Source organism: Phocoena phocoena, chromosome 10 (genome assembly GCF_963924675.1).
Source record: "Phocoena phocoena chromosome 10, mPhoPho1.1, whole genome shotgun sequence".
In the NCBI taxonomy this organism is placed as follows: domain Eukaryota; kingdom Metazoa; phylum Chordata; class Mammalia; order Artiodactyla; family Phocoenidae; genus Phocoena; species Phocoena phocoena.
This window is the reverse complement of record NC_089228.1, coordinates 50,865,325-50,886,192: the sequence shown is the minus strand read 5'-3', so window position 1 is coordinate 50,886,192 and position 20,868 is coordinate 50,865,325.

Sequence of the window (20,868 nt, the reverse complement as noted above, 5' to 3'; positions counted from 1 at the left end):
GATGTTCAGCATCTTTTCATGTGCTTCTTGGCCGTCTGTATGTCTTCTTTGGAGAAATGTCTATTTAGGTCTTCTGCCCATTTTTGGATTGGGTTGTTTGTTTTTACCATATTGAGCTGCATGAGCTGTTTATATATTTTGGAGATTAATGCTTTGTCCATTGATTTGTTTGCAAATATTTTCTCCCATTTTGAGGGTTGCCTTTTCATCTTGTTTATAGTTTCCTTTGCTGTGCAAAAGCTTTTCAGTTTAATTAGGTCCCATTTGTTTATTTTTGTTTTTATTTCCATTACTCTAGGAGGTGGATCAAAAAAGATCTTGCTGTGATTTATGTCAAAGAGTGTTCTTCCTATGTTTTCCTCTAAGAGGTTTATAGTGTCCTGTCTTACATTTAGGTCTCTAATCCATTTTGAGTTTATTTTTGTGTATGGTGTTAGAAAGGGTTCTAATTTCATTCTTTTACGTGTAGCTGTCCAGTTTTCCCAGCACCACTTATTGAGAGAGTGTCTTTTCTCCATTGTATATCCTTGCCTCCTTTGTCATAGATTAGTTGACCATAGGTGCATGGGTTTATCTCTGGGCTTTCTATCTTGTTCCATTGGTCTATGTTTCTGTTTTTGTGCCAGTGCCATATTGTCTTGATTACTGTAGCTTTGGTCTGTTCATATTTTCTCTTTCTTCCTGGTTCAGTCTTGGAAGGTTATACCTTTCTAAGGATTTGTCCATTTCTTCCAGGTTGTCCATTTTATTGGCATAGAGTTGCTTGTAGTAGTCTCTTAGGATGCTTTGTATTTCTGCAGTGTCTGTTGTAACTTCTCCATTTTCATTTCTAATTTTATTGATTTGAGTCCTCTCCCTCTTTTTTTTGATGAGTCTGGCTAATGGTTTATCAATTTTGTTTATCTTCTCAAAGAACCAGCTTTTAGATTTATTGATCCTTGCTATTGCTTTCTTTGTTTCTATTTCATTTATTTCTGCTCTGATCTTTATGATTTCTTTCCTTCTGCTAACTTTGGGCTCTGTTTGTTCTTCTTTCTCTAGTTCCTTTAGGTGTAAGGTTAGATTGTTTATTTGAGATATTTCTTGTTTCTTGAGGTACGCTTGTATAGCTATAAACTTCCCTCTTAGAACTGCTTTTGCTGCATCCTGTAGGTTTTGGGTTGTCGTGTTTCCATTGTCATTTGTTTCCAGGTATTTTTTGGTTTCCTCATTGATTTCTTCGGTGATCTCTTGGTTATTTAGTAATGTATTGTTTAGCCTCCATGTGTTTGTGCTTTTCATTTTTTTTTTTTTTTACCTGTAATTGATTTCTAATCTCATAGTATTGTGGTCAGAGAAGATTCTTGATATGATTTCAATTTTCTTAAACTTACTGAGGCTTGATTTGTGATCCACGATTTGATCTATCCTGGAGAATGTTCCGTGCACACTTGAGAAGAAAGTTTAATCTGCTGTTTTTGGATGGAATGTCCTATAAATGTGAATTAAATCTATCTGGTCTGTTGTGTCATTTAAAGCTTCTGTTTCCTTATTTATTTTCATTTTGGATGATCTGTCCATTGGTGTAAGTGAGGTGTTAAAGTCCCCTACTATTATTGTGTTACTGTCAATTTCCTCTTTTATAGCTGTTAGCAGTTGCCTTATTTATTGAGGTGTTCTTATGTTGGGTGCATATATGTGTGTAATTGTTGTATCTTCTTCTTGGATTGACCCCTTGATCATTATGTAGTGTCCTTCGTTGTCTCTTGTAACATTCTTTATTTTAAAGTCTATTTTATCTGATACGAATATTGCTACTCCAGCTTTCTTTTGATTTCCATTTGCATGGAATATTTTTTTCCATCCCCTCACTTTCAGTCTGTATGTGTCCCTAGGTCTAAAATGGGTCTGTTTTTGACAGCATATATATAGGTCTTGTTTTTGTATCCATTCAGCAAGCCTGTGTCTTTTGGTTGGAGCATTTAATTCATTCACGTTTAAGTTAATTATCGATATGTATGTTCCTATGACTATTTTCTTAATTGTTTTGGGTTTGTTTTTGTAGGTCCTTTTCTTCTCTTGTGTTTCCCGCTTATAGCACTTCCTTTAGCACTTGTTGTAGAGCTGGTTTGGTGGTGCTGAATACTCTTAGCTTTTGATTGTTTGTAAAGCTTTTGATTTCTCCATTGAATCTGAATGAGATCCTTGCCTGGTAGAGTAATCTTGGCTGTAGGTTCTTCCCTTTCATCACTTTAAGTATATCATGCCACTTCTTTTTGGCTTGTAGAGTTTCTGCTGAGAAATCAGCTTTTAACCTTATGGGAGTTCCCTTGTATGTTATTTGTTGTTTTTCCCTTGCTGCTTTCAGTAATTTTTCTTTGTCTTTAATTTTTGCCAGTTTGGTTACTGTGTGTCTTGGCATGTTTCTCCTTGGGTTTATCCTGTATGGGACTCTCTGTGCTTCCTGAACTTCGGTGGCTATTTCCTTTCCCATGTTAGGGAAGGTTTTGACTATATCTCTTCAAATATTTTCTCTGGTCCTTTCTCTCTCTCTTTTCCTTCTGGGACCCCTATAATGTTGTCCCAGAGATCTCCTAGGCTGTCTTCATTTCTTTTCATTCTTTTTTCTTTATTCTGTCCTGCAGCAGTGAATTCCACCATTCTGTCTTCCAGGTCACTTACCGTTCTGCCTCAGTTATTCTGCTATTGATTCCTTCTAGTGTAGTTTTCATTTCAGTTATTATATTGTTCATCTCTGTTTGTTCTTTAATTTTTCTAGGTCTTTGTTAAACATTTCTTGCATCTTCTCGATCTTTGCCTCCATTCTTTTTCCAAGGTCCTGGATCATCTTCACTATCATTATTCTGAATTCTTTTTCTGGAAGGTTGCCTATCCCCACTTCATTTAGTTGTTTTTCTAGGGTTTTATCTTGTTCCTTCATCTGGTACATAGCCCTCTGCCTTTTCATCTTGTCTCTCTGTCAATATGTTTTTTTCCACAGGCTGCAGGATTGTAGTTCTTCTTGCTTCTCACTCAGTCCTTCTTAATAAGGTCTGCCCTCAGGGGAAACTAGCTAACCAGAGCCTAACTGACCTGGATGATGGGAAATAGTTAACTCCAGCCAGTTCTAGCCATCCTGTCTCACCTTTCAGGCAAATGATTTACAAGGAACCAGGGCAGTGTGGAGGTGAGGGGCTCGTGCAGGGGAAACACCTCATGATCTTCTCCAAACTGTAAATCACCACCCCACTCCCAAGGTTCTGATATACAGCAACAATTCTAGGGTCTGGGAAGTCCAAGATCAAGGTGCCAGCATTATAGGTTTCATTCTGAGGTCTTTTCTCTTGGATATAGGCAGCTGCCTATCTGTGTGCTTACACAACCTCTTCCTTGTGTTAGGGCAGAGACGAGCTCCCTCTCCTTGATGGTGTGTGTTTTTCACTTGATTTTCAAGACACCATTCCCCACCCCACCCCCCTCTCCTGCTTTTTTTATTCACACATCTTAGTGGCAACCCTTTCTAAGTCTTCACTGTGATTCTTCCTCTTATGTTCAGGTTGCCCCAGAGCTAAACCTTGGACATCTTTTGTTCTCTACCTATTGACATTTCCTAGGTGATCTCACCAAGTCCAATACATTTAAATAGTGTTAAAATGCTTACAACCCCCAAACAATCTATCAGCCAACCAGCCTTCTCTCTCCTCACCTTCTGCCCTCAACGTGATATGTCTGATCTTCATTCTGTTCCCCTGCTCTCCTCCTCACAGTTTATTATGATTCCAATCCTTCCATCTGCTCAGGTCCCAAATCCTTGAAGCCACTTTCTGTCATGCTCTGCATCTAATCCTGTTGGCACTAATTTCAGAATCTCCAGAATATATCTAGAATTGGACCAGACTTTCCCTCTCCCACTAACACTTTGCTGTCTGTTTCCTTCCTGGATGATCACAGTAACGGAGCTCCTAAGTCCTCCTCTTGCCCCCGTCTGTAGTCTAGTCTCAGTGTAGTAAACAGTGAGAACTTTTTAAGTATAAATTAAATTATGTTCCTTCTCTACTCAGATTTTCCAGTGGTTCCCAGTTTCACTCAGAGTTAAAGCTGGAGACCCTTCAAAGTCCTCCTTCTTTCTCTCACCTCCTGACCCTTCCCTGACCTTCTCTCCTGTTAGTCTTTCTGACTCACACTGGCTTCCTTGGCATTTTCCTGGTGCACCAGGCACACTCGATTGCTTTCCGCTGAGAGCAGTCCTCAACACCCTCCTCAATCTTGCTACCAGAGCATGGCTCCCTAATTCTCCCCCTCCCCATCCTCCTCAGCAACTTTTTCTTGTAACAGTTATAGCTGTTTAACCTGCTATAAAATTATCTTACTCATTGTGTTTACTATCTATTATCTATGTTGTTTATTGGTGCATTATGAATCAGGTTGAATGACTTTTCTAGATATTCTAAATTCTGAAAGCAAGTCCCTTACATGAAATAATGCACAAAGTCGTTCAGGTGCAGGGAGGAGTAAGTTGTATAATGGCAAGGGCATCTGCCCCTTTTGTTCCCTTGTGTGTTCAGTGTCTGTTATATAGCAGGTGTTCCATGAATCCTAGGGTGGCCAAAGCGCAGATCAACGTCCGAGGGAGTCTGACCAAAGATTCTGCCGTGATGTGATGGTCCTGATCTTGTTTATTCTATTTAGCTTCCAAGCACCCTGTTGAATCTCCTCCACAGGCTGCATCTGTTTTTTTCCAAAACCTTTTCAAATATGGTTTCTGGGCATATTCCCATCTGGCACTAAACCTACCTGAAGCTTCTCAATTAAGTAATATGAGATTTTTAGCTGTGAGTATGCAAGAAATAATAACTTTTCCGCATTACTGCCAGATACATGAGGTTTGCCAAGAGTAAAAAATGTCATAAAGGACAGAGTAGTAGATGCCTTTGTTCCATGTTGAAATTGCACGTCTTTTGAAATTCAGGGGGCTGTAACACAGTTTTGAAGCAATGATGATGACAGTGATACTTTTCTTTTTAAATTTATTTTATTGAAGTATAGTTGATATACAATGTTATGTTAATTTCTGCCATACAGCAAAGTGATTCAGTTATACCTGTATATACATTCTTTTCCATGATGGTTTATCACAGGATATTGAATATAGTTCCCTAAGCTATAAATCAGGACCCTGTTTTTTTTATCCATTCTATATATGATTTTGCATCTGCTAATCCCAAACTCCCAATCCATCCCTCCCCACCCGCCTTGGCAAGCACAAGTCTGTTCTCTATGTCTGTGAGTCTGTTTCTGTTTTGTAGATAAGTTCGTTTGTCTTATATTTTAGATTCCACATATAGGTGATATCATATGGTATTTGTCTTTCTCTGTTTGGCTTACTTCACTTAGTATAATCATCTCTAGGTCCATCCATGTTGCTGCAAATGGCATTATTTCACTATTATGGCTGAGTAATATTCCATTGTATATATGTACCACATCTTCTTTATCCATTCATCTGTTGATGGACATTTAGGTTGTTTCTGTCTTGGCTATTGTGAACAGTACTGCTATGAACATAAAGGTGCATGTATCTTTCTGAATTATCTACTATATGTTTTAATTGTGACCCTCCTCTGTGTCTGGCTCTGTGCTAACCTTTGGGATAAAAGATGCAAAGACATGTTTCATGTCTTGTAGGACTTTCTAGTCTAGGGGAGAAAAAATAACCTGCTAACAGATATATGAACCATTAAAAACATAACAGAATTTTAAAATGCAATAAGATTGCAGAGGATTTAAAAACAAAAAACCAAATCCCAATTCTATCTAGGGCAGTCATGGAGTATTCACAGAGAAAGCTTGATCTGAACCACAACTTGAAGGATGAATAGTAATTTGGCACAGTGTTTAAGGATGAGAGTGTAAGAGAGGAGAGAGAAAAATGAGGGCAAAAGTATGTTGTGATAAACAACCTGGTACTTAGGAAAACTGCAAGTAGGTCAACGTGGCAATAATTTAGGGAACATGCAGGGTATCAGGGACCAGTCACAAAGGCTCTGGAATGCCAGCTAGCATTTTGGCTTTTACCTCTTGGGCACTCATTCTTGATTACATCTATATGAAGATCTATATTATCTTTCAAAACATGTTTTAAAAATATAAGTATCTCCTTGTGGTATATAGTAAGGACAATGGCCAAAGGTTCATAAAGACAGGGAGGGAAAAGCAGAGGAATAATAAACCTGTAGAAAGTAACATGAGCATAGGCTGTACTCTGGGTTTCCCAGAGGCACAGAGAAAGGGGACAATTCACAACTGGATGAGTTACTTCTTTCTAACAAAGAACAATTGTCTCGACTTCATGGAAGATGCATGCTTTCTCAGGTTTGGACTTAGAAATGTCATTCTCTTATGGGTCTCTGCATAAAGAGTCATTGAGTAATGGTGAGAGGCGTTGTCTATGAACATGTAATGCAGAGGTTTGTACGTAGAACTGCTTGTTTCATGTTCAGCCTCTTGGTAAAAGATGAAGACCATTAGCCTGACACTTAATGAAGAAGCTCAGAGCTGTAAGACATGTTGAGAAGACAGGGTTGTGTGCCTTCTACCCGTGGTGTTTCTCATGGAGCCCAGCACAGAATTAGGGACATGATAGATGCTTCAGGACAGACGTTCTCATATGATTTTACTGTGACTAAACTAACTTTGAATTTGGCTTTGGTTTTCAGAGTGATTTTCATGGTAAAACCATTCTTTGGTCTGCTCTCAGAGCATGCTCTGAGATGAGAATTATAAACTAAAGGAGGAAATAATGACAACCAAATAATTGCCCAGGCTCCTATGGAGACTTCTTAATTGAGGTGGATTTGGCAACTTGGTGAGTTGTTTGTCACTGGCAAATTCAGGATTCACATGCCAAACATAGAATCATGTTCGATGCTTTTCCCCCTCATATGGCAGACAGTCACGAAGTCAGAGTAGGACCACGGACAGAAAGCTTATGGGGGGCAATAACTTTTTAAATGATTAAAAAATTAATTCTTTGATTTCTGTGGATTTATATTGCAAAGATGAAGTATGGTGGGAGAGAAACAGGAGCCTCTTCTTTAACTAGCATTGGCAAAGCATAGTTCACAAAGGGTAAATAAGTTCCTTTAACATGTATGACCCCCTAATGCAGAGGCATTATTATTTCTCCTTCACACATGAGGGAACTGAGGTGCAGAGAGGTGAAGTGAGAGTACCCCATTTCATAGACCCCAAGACTTCTGAATCCCAGTGCTTTGTACATTTTATTAGGCCATAGATGTTTCTTTTAAGATGCTTCCCTGCATGAAGATCTCTGATAGGTATCTTAGAAATCGGGATCGTGGCTTTTTGAAATGAGATTGTGTGCGGGCCAGAAGCCAGGAGATTGACTATGTGATTTCTTTTTTTTTTTTAATTTATTTATTTTAGGCTGTGTTGGGTCTTCGTTGCTGTGCACAGGCTTCTCATTGTGGTGGCTTCTCTTGTTGTGGAGCACGGGCTCTAGGCACGTGGGCTTCAGTAGTTGCAGCATGCGGGCTCAGTAGTTGTGACTCACGGGCTCCAGAGCGCAGGCTCAGTAGTTGTGGCGCACCGGCTTAGTTGCTCCGCGGCATGTGGGATCTTCCAGGACCAGGGCTTGAACCCGTGTCCCCTGCATTGGCAGGTGGATTCTTAACCACTGCGCCACCAGGGAAGCCCTGACTATGTGATTTCTTAATGTGTTTTTCTTCCCTGAAGTCATGTGGCTCTTCAGTCTGACTTACGGGTGGAATTAGGTTAATTTTGGCCGTTTCGGAGGTGGTGGATGGGTGGGTGGTGCATGCAACTTTGTTGCACATGGTGGCTGTCTCCAGTAGCTGCCGGGCTGCCTACCTTTTTCTTGTGTTTCCCAGGAGGAGATAAATATTTCATTTTTGAGAAACTGGACTCTAACCCAAAGTGACCCTGAAGTCTGAGCTGCATATTAATCTCTATCAATGAGAGAAAAGCACTTTGTTCTTAAAAATTCACTTGCTCCTTCTTCTTGCCCTTGAAGACTTCATATTTGAAGCAGCAGGGAACAGAGGGAAGCCTACAGTTTGTTCTTTGGATTTCTACCAGTCCAATTTTCTAACTGTTACTTGCCTAAAATAAGTGTTACCATAAAGGACCACAAAAGACCTCTGATTTTGTCACTCCATCAAAAGCCTTAAAATTCAGGAAGAGTACATGTCTGTAAGGGCTGAACCACTTAAGGTGTACTGACCAGAAGTCTCTCTGTTTGCTATCATTTGAATGTCACTGCAATCAGCAGCCACAAATCTTTAGTAAATGACACTGATTAGGAATTTTTCTCAACATTTTGGGGCTATGAATCCTCTTTTTTCCTTTCTGGTTTCCCTCTTGGGGCCTGTCTCTTCCTTTGTGTTTGATCTCTCCCTTTTTCTAATGCATAGCACATATCTTTTTTCCATCTCTGTACCTTAATCTTCTGTTAGTCTTCCGCAAGTGTATTTGCTTGACTGAAAGGACAAACAGATGTTGACTTCCTTATTGTGAAACACACACACAAAAAGGACAATTAATTTATACCTATGACAATCTGCTCCAACAGTGACAGTCCTTGAAAATGTCTATTCCGTTGGAGACCCAAGCCATATTTTGTTTTCATTCAGCTGCTCAATAGAATTTAACTTCAAGTTCGGTTTGTATTCCCCGAGTGAGAGTCTTTAATTGTTCTCAGGAATAAAACCAGTGAATATTTCCATTTTAAATATTTGAAAGGTCTTTTTTTCAAATGTGCTTATATTTTTTGCTTGCATTTAAAAAATTAACTCTTATCTGTCATCATTTTGCTTCATCAGAGGCAAAATACAGTTACAGATAGTTTCTGATTATAGTTATTAAAAATAATTCTTAATCTAGGAGTTAGGCAGATATAGATACAGGAGACAAACATGTTTTAGGGTGTTCCTGCTGGATAAAGTCGCCATTTAGTGAGAAACAGATTTCTTGACTTATTTGCTCTTGGAACTGTCTGAGGATGGACAGATAAATACAACACACACACACACACACACACACACACACACCTCACATGTCTGCTTCCCCTTCACAACTTTCTAGCTCTACCTGTCCATGTCTTGAGCTTATCCTGACATAGCAGAGGGGCTTAGCAGTCTTCTAGTAGTCAGGCCTGAATTACTTGTGCAGGTCTGGTACCTGGTAGATGTAAGGTTAGCATCTGGAAATAGTCACCTGGTAGGTCCAAAGGAACAGTTATGCTAGTTGAGCAACAGATAATCAGAAAGCTGATTAGGTGCTCTCCGGCTTCCTTAGTAGAACTTCTCTGTTTATGCCCTTGGCCCTTTCTATTTCTTCTAGTTCCTGTCACTTGTAACTCTTTCTTAACTCTGTCTCTGTTCACATATTTTAAACATAGCTTTCAATGCTTTTCCTTCACCTAAGACTTAAACCTCTTTCCCTGGTTTGTGTTTCCATTATTCTTTGCCCAAGCATGAGATTGCCCAAGAAACATACCTCCTATCAATGTCCCCTATTCCAGGAATTTGACTTGTTGGGCCTAAAAAAAAGTTTGGAGATAATACTGAGAGCTCTTTCTGACACCGTGAATCTGGGGATACCTGATGGGTCAAAAACATCTTATACATATTCATTCACAAGTGGGCACTTTGCAAACCTCTGCTAACCATGTAGCAATGTGCTTGTTAGGGTTTACTATTAATAATAAAGTGACGAATGGATAAAGAAGATGTGGCACATATATGCAATGGAATATTACTCAGCCATAAGAAGGAATGAAATTGGCTCATGTGGATGGACCTAGAGACTGTCATACAGAGTGAAGTTAAGTCAGAAAGAGAAAAACAAATATCGCATATTAACACATATATGTGGAATCTAGAAAAATGTAACAGATGAACTGGTTTGCAAGGCAGAAATAGAAACACAGATGTAGAGAACAAACGTATGGACACCAAGGGGTAAAAGCGGGGGCGGGTGAGGGTGGTGGTGGGATGAATTGGGGGATTGGGATTGACATATATATACTAATATGTATAAAATAGATAATAAGAACCTGCTGTATAAAAATAAATAAAATTTAAAAAACAAAAACAAACAAAAATAATAAAGTGTCTGAGAGCTACATAGAAGATTGAAAAAAAGTAATAATAAATTTTCATATAATAGAATCTGCTCAAGATAGAGCATTGAGATTAGCTGGCAGACACAAAGACAAAGAGATCTGCCAAGAAAGTCATTTAGTAGATAATACATCTAACCCAAAAGAGGCCTCTGGGTCCCACCTCAATGCATCAGATACCCTAATTTCAGAAATGCAAATGTTATAGGATTAAAGCAAAATGAAATATTGAGAGAAGATTAAGCATAACCTGATACACTATCAATCTCAGCTTTCCTCTGAGAGTCGTGTTTCAGAAAGAGGTGGGAAAGAATTCCCCAAAGGAAGCATTTATATCTGGGAGCCTATTCAACAGGAGCAAACAAGCCCTGCTTAATGTGTAGACATTACGGAAGGGAGACTTCTGTATCCCCTCTGTCTGGCTTTCTAGAAGAAGCACTAACCTGTGCCATAGTCAGAATATATCAACGTTGTTTGTAATTATGGTTCTTACCACGCTACTGACACTGCACCACCAGTAAATTGAACTTAGAAACACAAGACAAATTATACAATTTGTAAGTGCCCAGAAAACAGCTACTGTGGACGTTACCATTAATAACAACCTCATTGAAAGTTTAGCATATTCTAAGCTACAGAGAATCTTGAATTCCTTACCAATGTATTCTATCTTCTATTCTGAAGATTATTTTAAATTATTAGAAAAATGGGCTTTTTCAGTAGCAGAAGCATCAAATCAAAAAGCAAAAAGAATGGTACTTTATAGAATCCCCTGATTTGTACAAATGCTTCATGTCAATAAAGAATCATCAATACTTGTCAAATCTGCACTGAAATTTCTGATGACTGAAAATACAAATTCCAGCTGTCCAATTTCAAGTCAATACCACTTGTATAAATTCAACCCTTTGACATAAAAACAACTTGAAATTTATTGAACGTCTTTAAGCTGGCGGTTTAGACTTGTCAGATACCCGGGGAACACAATTGGGCCGAGACAATCCAACTTGCGTCATATACAAGGATTACACTCAACCAGATTTTCTTTTTTAGGCCTTCCAATCAGGCTCCTATTCAATGCACTGTTTGATCCCGATGTTACTAAGGTCCACAGGGCTCCATTTTCTTGCCACAGGGGGATCTTTTTTTTTTTTTTTTCTAGCACAACCTAGAATAGACTTTATTTGTAGAGCTTAATAAGGCCCCCTTAGAGTCAGAAAATAAGATTGTCTCAATCATTATTTGCCTCTTTGAGTATGAAAATATTCTATGCAGGTTAAATGAGTTATTAAAAGAAATATGAATTTTCATTTGTTGATCTGAAGTTCAAGACTTGCTATGTGTCACAGTTCTGTCCTTACTCTCTAATTGTTCTGACCTTATTGGTTCCTGGATCCCTCCTGACTTCTGTGTCATCATCCTCTGGAATAGGAATCTTTGGAAACAGTGGCTTTATATTTTGATCAGTTCGACAAACATATTCTAACCACCTGCTCTGGATCAGACCTTGAGTTAGGCCTTGACATTACAGAAATGGAGCAATCCCTGCTGTCATGAACCTCAAAGTTTGGCAAACAGCTAGAATAATAGGGTCTAGGAACATGGAGTTCCTAGGAGAGAGAAGAGAAGCTGCTAGAGAGGGGAGCTGTGCCTCTAGGCATGACATTGCCTGAACCCCTTTACTTATTTTGGGCATGAAAACACCAGTCTTTCCTGGGGGACTTGAGGTGGGGTGGGAGGGAGAAGGGCTCCATCTTCTACAGGTGAGTAAATATTCCCAAATATCCTGCTTGATAAAGTCCTCCTTTCTTCCATCTGCTTTGTTCAAGCCCCTGACATATACAAATATGGCATGCAGTGCCTGTTAGATCTCATCAGTGATCTTCAGTGGCCATAATTATTCACTGAATGTGAACCATGAGCTGTACTTTGTGTATCATGGGTCGAGTACAGCCATGGTGCTTGTTCTCGTAAAGCCAGCCCTGTGCTGATGAAGACGGAAAATGAACGAGTATAGGAAGGACAAAATATATAATTAAACCTTTAGTGGTGCCATGAAGAAAAGGGTCAAGGCACAGCAATAGAAAATAAGTGTATGAGTCCTGTTCCTTAGGGTGGTAATGTATGGCCTCTCTGAGATGGTGACATTTAATGAGAGACTTGACAGACAAGGAGCAAGCCACATGAAAAGCCACAGACAAGGAGAAAGCCACATGAAACAGACAAGGAGCAAGCCACATGACAGAGTGTTTCTGTCAGTGCGAAGGTCAAGGGGGGAAATGTGGAAGAGAGTGGTAAGAAATGAGGTTTAGTATTAACTTAGGATATGGACAGGTTTTAGAGGACATCATCACAAGGAGTTAGGATCTTATTCAGGTCCAATGTGAAGGCATGAAATGTTTTTAAGCTTATCATATGTCCTACTATATGATTTGCATCTTACAGCTGCTCTGCGGAAAATATATGTGTGCCAGTAGGATGGCAGAAGCCATTGCACCATCCTTGGCTGTGGCGGCAGTCCAGGCAAAGGATGTTTGTAACTTGGTGTACAACAGGGGTCATCAAAATGCCAACCCTAGGAAGTGAGGATTTTGAAGCTTGCTACCTATAGTCTGTTTGTTCTTCACATGTCATACTATATCCCAACTTTTCCAACAAAACTCATCTCCACGAACCCATTTGCTCATTTAGACAAATGGGAATATGTGCTTGGCACTTTACTAGATATGGTGGCATAGAAACCAAAAAGTCTCAGTCCTTGTCCTGTGAAAACTCACACTCAAATGGGGGAACATAGAGACCTGCAAGTGATAGTTCACTAACAAGTGCAGCCATGGAAGCTCATGTAAAGTTAACAACTTGCATGAAGAAGGGGGTGGTCTGCCTCCAAGAAATCATACATCTACATCGTGTGTGTCGTCTCAGTGTTTACCATATACCTAGTACAAGGCTGTGTCCACTGGAAGCTATTTATTAATGGAAATCCAAGGATCACTTAAGGTGGGCTTTTCTATTTTTTAATTTTTTTTTTGCGGTACGCGGGCCCCTCACCGCTGCGGCCTCTCCCACCGCTGAGCACAGGCTCCAGACGCGCAGGCTCAGCGGCCACAGCTCACGGGACCAGCGGCTCCGCGGCACGCGGGATCCTCCCGGACCGGGGCACGAACCCATGCCCCCTGATCGGCAGGCAGACCCCCAACCGCTGCGCCACCAGGGAAGCCCTGGGCTTTTCTATTGATGAGACAACCTCAGAAGTCTCAAAATGTTTACATTCCAAGCATATTGGGAGCTGTTGGTATGTGAATGACCTCAACCATCATCTCCTTCACTTCCTGTGTTTAAAAGTTGACATACGTGCTGATAAGAAGTAAGATTGTGCCTTATTATAGTTACAGAAAATAGGCAATGTATAAAAGGTATTGATGGTGGAGGTTCAATGAGAATGTTTAGAATTTAGGAGATTCTTGGCCAAATTATCTCATTAAAAAGTTTACCTTAAGAACAAATGGAAGGCCTTTAATCCATTTTGAATTTATTTTTGTGTATGGTGTTAGGGAGTGTTCTAATTTCATTCTTTTACATGTAGCTGTCCAGTTTTCCCAGCACCACTTATTGAAGAGGCTGTCTTTGCTCCATTGTATATTCTGGCCTCCTTTGTCATAGATTAGGTGACCATAGGTGTGTGGGTTTATCTCTGGTCTTTCTATCCTGTTCCATTGATCTATATTTCTCTTTTTGCTCCAGTACCATACTGTCTTTTTTGGGTTTTTTAACATCTTTATTGGAGTATAATTGCTTTACAATGGTGTGTTAGTTTCTGCTTTATAACAAAGTGAATCAACTATACATATACATATATCCCCATATCTCTTCCCTCTTGCGTCTCCCTCCCACCCTCCCTATCCCACCCCTCTAGGTGGTCACAAAGCACCGAACTGATCTCCCTGTGCTATGCGGCTGCTTCCCACTACCTATCCATTTTACTTTTGGTAGTGTATATATGTCCATGCCACTCTCTTACTTCGTCCCAGCTTACCCTTCCCCCTCCCCGTGTCCCCAAGTCCATTCTCTACATCTGCGTCTTTATTCCTGTCCTGTCCCTAGGTTCTTCATAACCTTTTTTTTTTTTTTTTTAGATTCCATATATAGGTGTTAGCATAAGGTATTTGTATTTCTCTTTCTGACTTACTTCACTTTGTATGACAGTCTCTAGGTCCATCCATCTCACTACAAATAACTCAGTTTCGTTTCTTTTTATGGCTGAGTAATATTCCATTGTGTATATGTGCCTCATCTTCTTTATCCATTCATCCGATGATGGACACTTAGGTTGCTTCCATCTCCTGGCTATTGTAAATAGAGCTGCAATGAACATTATGGTACATGACTCTTTTTGAATTATGGTTTTCTCAGGGTATATGCCCAGTAATGGGATTGCTGGGTCATATGGTAGTTCTATTTGTAGTTTTCTAGGGAACCTCCATACTGTTCTCCATAGTGGTTATACCAATTCACATTCTCACCAGCAGTGCAAGAGTGTTCCCTTTTCTCCACACCCTCTCCAGCGTTTATTGTTTCTAGATTTTTTGATGATGGCCATCCTGACTGGTGTGAGATAATATCCCATTGTAGTTTTGATTTGCATTTCTCTAATGATTAATGATGTTGAGCATTCCTTCATGTGTTTCTTGGCAATCTGTATATCTTCTTTGGAGAAATGTCTATTTAGATCTTCTGCCAATTTTTGGATTGGGTTGTTTGTTTTTTTGATGATGAGCTTCATGAGCTGCTTATAAATTTTGGAGATCAATCCTTTGTCAGTTGCTTCATTTGCAAATATTTTTTCCCATTCTGAGGGTTGCCTTTTCATCTTGTTTATGTTTCCCTTTGCTGTGCAAAAGCTTGTAAGATTCATTAGGTCCCATTTGTTTATTTTTGTTTTTATTTCCATGTCTCTAGGAGGTGGGTCAAAAAGGATCTTGCTGTGATTTATGTCATAGAGTGGTCTGCCTATGTTTTGCTGTAAGAGATTTTTAGTGTCTGGCCGTACGTTTAGGTCTTTAATCCATTTTGAGTTTATTTTTGTGTATCGTGTTAGGGAGTGTTCTAATTTCATTCTTTTACATGTAGCTGTCCAGTTTTCCCAGCACCACTTATTGAAGAGGCTGTCTTTTCTCCATTGTATATTCTTGCCTCCTTTATCAAAAATAAGGTGACCATATGTTTGTAGGTTTATCTTTGGGCTTTCTATCCTGTTCCGTTGATCTATATTTATGTTTTTGTGCCAGTACCATATTGTCTTGATTACTGTAGCTTTGTAGTATAGTCTTAAGTCCAGGAGCCTGATTCCTCCAGCTCCATTTTTCTTTCTCAAGATTGCTTTTGCTCTTCGAGGTCTTTTGTGTTTCCATACAAATCATAAAATTTTTTGTTCTAGTACTGTGACAACTGCCATTGTTAATTTGATAAGGATTGCATTGAATCTGTAGATTGCTTTGGGTAAAATAGTCATTTTCACAATATTGATTCTTCCAGTCCAAGAGCATGGTATATCTCTCCATCTATTTGTGTCATCTAGACCTAAATGTAAGGCCAGACACTGTAAAACTCTTAGAGGAAAACATAGGCAGAACACTCTTTGACATAAATCACAACAAGATCTTTTATGACACACCTGCTAGTGTAATGAGAATAAAAACAAAACTAAACAAATGAGACCTAATGAAACTTAAAAACTTTTGCACAGCAAAGGAAACCATAAACAAGTCAAAAAGACAGCCCTCAGAATGGGAGAAAATATTTGCAAGTGAAGCAGCTGACAAAGGATTAATCTCTAAAATATACATACAGTTCATGCAGCTCAATATCAAAAAACAAAGAACCCAATCCAAAAATGGACAGAAGACCTAAATAGACATTTCTCCAAAGAAGAGGCACATGAAAAGATGCTCAGCATCACTAATTATTAGAAAAATGCAAATCAAAACTACAATGAGGTATCACCTCACAGCAGTCAGAATGGCCATCATCAAAAAATCTACAAACAATAAATGCTAGAGACGGTGTGGAGAAAAGGGAACCTTCTTACGTTATTGGTGGGAATGTAAATTGATACAGCCACTATGGAAAACAGTATGGAGATTCCTTAAGAAAACTAAAGAACTACCATATGACCTAGCAATCCCGCTACTGGGCATATACCCAGAGAAAACCATAATTCAAAAAGACACACACACCCCAATGTTCATTGCAGCTCTACTTACAATAGCCAGGACATGGAAGCAACCTTAATGTCCATCAACAGAGTAATGGATAAAGAAGATGTGGTACATATATACAATGGAATATTACTCAGCCATAAAAAGGAACGAAATTGGGTCATTTGTAGAGACATGGATAGACCCAGAGACTGTCATACAGAGTGAAGTTAAGTCAGAAAGAGAAAAACAAATATCGTATATTAACGCATATATGTGGAATCTGTAAAAATTGGTATAGACGATCTTATTTACAAAGCAGAAATAGAGACACAGACGTAGAGAACAAACGTGTGGATAGTAAGCGGGAAGGGGTGGGTGGGATGAATTGGGAGATTGGGATTGACATATATACACTCTTGATACTATGTATAAAATAGATAACTAATGAGAACCTACTGTATAGCACAGGGAACTACTCAGTGCTCTGTGGTGACCTAAATGAGAAGGAAATCCAAAAAAGAGGGGAGATATATATATACCTATGGCTGATTCACTTTGCTGTGCAGTATAAACTAACACAATATTGTCAAGCAACTATACTCCAATTAACAGAAAAAAGAACTAACGGAAGGCACAGAATTCAGTGATATATCTTAAGGTGTTGCTAGCTTGTCAGAGGAAAAGATCTCAAGAGAATGGGCAGCTGTTAGTAAAGTGGAACTGTGCCTGGTGTAGAGGCAATAACCTGACTCATTTCCAGGGTAAGGAGGGAGAGAGGATTTCGGCAACCCCCATTTTAGACTTCCAAGATACCATGGACAGTCTCAATCCATGGGGCACCTGGGTGCCTGATAAAGGACACTAGAGCTCCAGTATGCTTTGAGAACCTATCACTTTCCCCATAAAATCCCGAGGACCAGAATCTAAAATAGTTACTGAAGCCCTGGTAGCCAGAATCAATTCTCACCCCCCACTCCCTACTGCTCTCTCACTATCTCTGTCTCTATCTCTTATATAATTTTTTAACATCTTTATTGGAGTGTAATTGCTTTACAATGGTATGTTAGTTTCTGCTTTATAACAAAGTGAATCAGTTATGCATATACATATGTTCCCATATCTCTTATATAATTAACAATTTCTTCTCTTTCACTACTGAATCTAATGGAGAAGAGTTACTGTTGATGCTAAATTAACAAGAAGTAATTAGCATGAGATTGAGAACTGGACAGATTTTGGGTTGCATCCTGCCTCGGCCTCTTAATGGTTATATAAGTTTGACCGAGTGATTCACATTCTACCAGCCTCAGTTTTTTTCTATCAGCAAAATACGGATAATGATTTTGGGGGGGAACATTGTGAAGATTGCATTAAATAATGTGTGTGGAATGCCTAGTTTGGTACATGGTAATACCCAACAAATATTCAATAGAATAATGAAATTGGATTTGTCTTATTTCTGGGCACAGGTTATGGCATTCATTACTCTATGCACTCCATCTTTCTAGATTTTTGATCCTCTTAGGACATTTTTTTTCTTAGACCTTTGTTCTGAAAGTCATTCTTATTCTTCCACAACCCAAACTTTTATGCTGAATCTTTTCTAACATGGAGAAAAGTTGCAAAATAAAACAGTGATTTTTTAATACCATCTAGGTTCAACAATTAACCAGTATTTTGCCATATTTGCTCTAATTCTCTATATTTGTACCTTTTTAAAATCTAAGCATTTAAAAATTGCAGACACCATGAGACCTCTCCCTAAATATTTCATTTGGCATGCACTTTCTAAAAACAAGGACTTTTTCCTTCATAACCCTAAGGACATTATCACTTCTGAGGATATTAACATTAATGCCACATCCTCACTTAATATCCAGTCCATAATGAACATTTCTCAATTGTTCTAAAATGTCTTTTATAACTATGTTTCTTTAGTCTTTGAAGCAGCATCCAATCAAGGTATAAATATTACATTCAGTTATGTCTTTTTTTATTTCTTTAATATAAAACAGTTGTCCCAATTTTCCCATGACATTGATTTTTTTAAAGAGTGCAAATCACTTTTTTCTGTAGAATAATTCAACTCCCGGATCTGTCTGATTAAAACCCATTCTTTGGATCTAGCCCCACATCTCTTACTCACTGGCCCTGTGGTCTTTGAAGTGGCCACCTTGCTGATAGATTAGCTGCTAAGACGCTGAATCCTTCTTCCAGCCTGCAGGAAAATCTGACTGAGTCTTTAATGTTGATATTTTGATATCACTTTGGAAGAATGTCCAGAGGAGGAAAGTCAACATTGGAACTGACACTGAGGAGCTCTGTGTTCCTTCCACCAAGAGTACTGAAACCCAGGAGAGAGTCCCACCTGCCAAGCATAATGGAAGTGTCATCCAGGAAAAGGGGAGATGGTCACAGTGACCTCTGGAGATTCCCTTGCAGGTTAAAGAGATCAGTGAAGGATGTCCTTTGCCAATGGCTCCCGAGTCATTTATCTGGCAGCCCAGAGCCCTCCTTCGTGGTGTCTTGACTAAGGGTTGCAGAGTTTTTCACAAGTCAGGAGAATCTCATTTGCCAAGAATTCTAATTGAATCCTTTGTAGGCTTCTCATAGTTCCCGGACCACATGAGAATGAAGATCCTTGCAGAAGAAGTCAAGAAAATTTTTCTGGCTAGATATATTTAATAGAGTTTCTTTTTGTCTCTTTCCTATAGGTCAGCAGAGACCAATAAAATTTTATGCAATGACGAAAATGTTACTTTTCTTTTGCTGTGCTGTCCAACATAGTAGCTACTAGCTGCACGTAGCCACTGGATATTTGAGATGGGCTAGTATAACTGAGGAATGCATTTTCAAATTTAATTTAACATTAAGAAATTTAAATGCAAATGTACATAGCCACATTGGCTAGTGGCTACTGTGTTGAAAAGCAGAACTACAGACAGTGTTATCACTTGAATCTAATTTCCAGATTTGGAGACCAGGGTCTACTCTTACTAATTCCATTCTCCTCTCCTCCCCTTCTCTTCAGTACGGTAGAGGAACATACGTTATTTTCAACTCTCCAGGCCCTCATTTCCCCTTTCTTAGACCAGTCACAGGATGTGTAGGAGCCAGCAAAGGAGTCAGCCACACAGCAGCTGATGCTAAGAAAGGAAGCCTGCCACCCTGAGTGGTACCCACTTTTGCTTTTCCATCTAAGCCTTTCATCTTCCCATCTAACAACTTGCTCTGAATCTTCACCCTCTTTGTTGGTAAGCTGACTCCTGGGAAGTCAGCTCATAGGAACTCTGCTTCAGAGTTGACAGAGACTTGATTTTCAGGATCTAAGTTCTTTGAGAGGAGCTGACCAACACTTTGGCTTTGTCTAAGAGGCTGTGCTTCGTGATTCGGTTGCCAGATAGACAAGAAGGAAATGGCAATGACAGTTGCCACAAAATGACAATGACAGCAGTGATTACATTTCATTGTATATGAAGACCTTGGCACTTGTATTAACATGTATTTCATCTTTATAACAACTCATATAATACATATTATGAGTTCTTACTTTACAGATGAGGAAACATGATGTTCAGAAGGGTGTAAGACTTGCCCAAGAGCATACAACTAGGCAGGGAGGGGCTAGGAATTAAAATGTAATCTGCCTAATTTCACCGCTCTTTCTAGGGCTTCTGATTATGACAGTAATTTTCTGCCTTAAATCTATCCTGTTTCTGTCTCTGTTTTTTACTCTCTTTCTTTGTACACACACACACACACACGGACACACACACATTTGTGAATTTTCCAGGCATCTGAATTGTACACCTTTAATTTACAAACTCTTAAATGAAAAATAATTTAACTTGACAAAATTGCTGATATATTGTACTTGTCCTGCCCTACTAAACAATTAAGCCTTTCTGGATACACATACGTTATAAAACTGCACTGTGATATAGTCGAGTTCTAGTGAGGCAAGTAGAATAGTTTGCCTGCATGAACCAGCTTCAAGTCACCAAGCTTTGTTGTTGTCCTTGTGATAAACTACACATAACACAAAATTTTCATTTTAACCGCTTTTAAGTTTACAGTTTTGTGGTATTAAGTATATTCACATTGTTGTGTGGTTGGTTGGTTTGTTTTTTACTTAGGATAAGTCTTTTTTTTTTAATTTTATTGAGGTATAATTGACAAATAAAATTATAAGACATTTATAGTCATTCACACTCTTGTACAACCATCACTGCTACCCATCTCCAGAAATTTTTCATCATCCCAAACTGAAATTCTGTACCCATTAAATAATAATTCCCCAACCTTCCCTTCCCCTCAGCCCCTGGTAAGCACTACTCTACTTTCTGTGTGTATGGATGTGACTGTTCCAGGCACTAGAGCTTGGAGCTTCCTGGTTGCTATTTTGCTGACATCACTTTTCAAGTCACTGAGAGCTTTTCAGGCCAATGCCCTTCTTGCCTACAAGGGGTGGGGGTGGGAGATTGGTGTGGGGAGGGGTGACACTGAAGAGCCTTCATGCATTTAGTT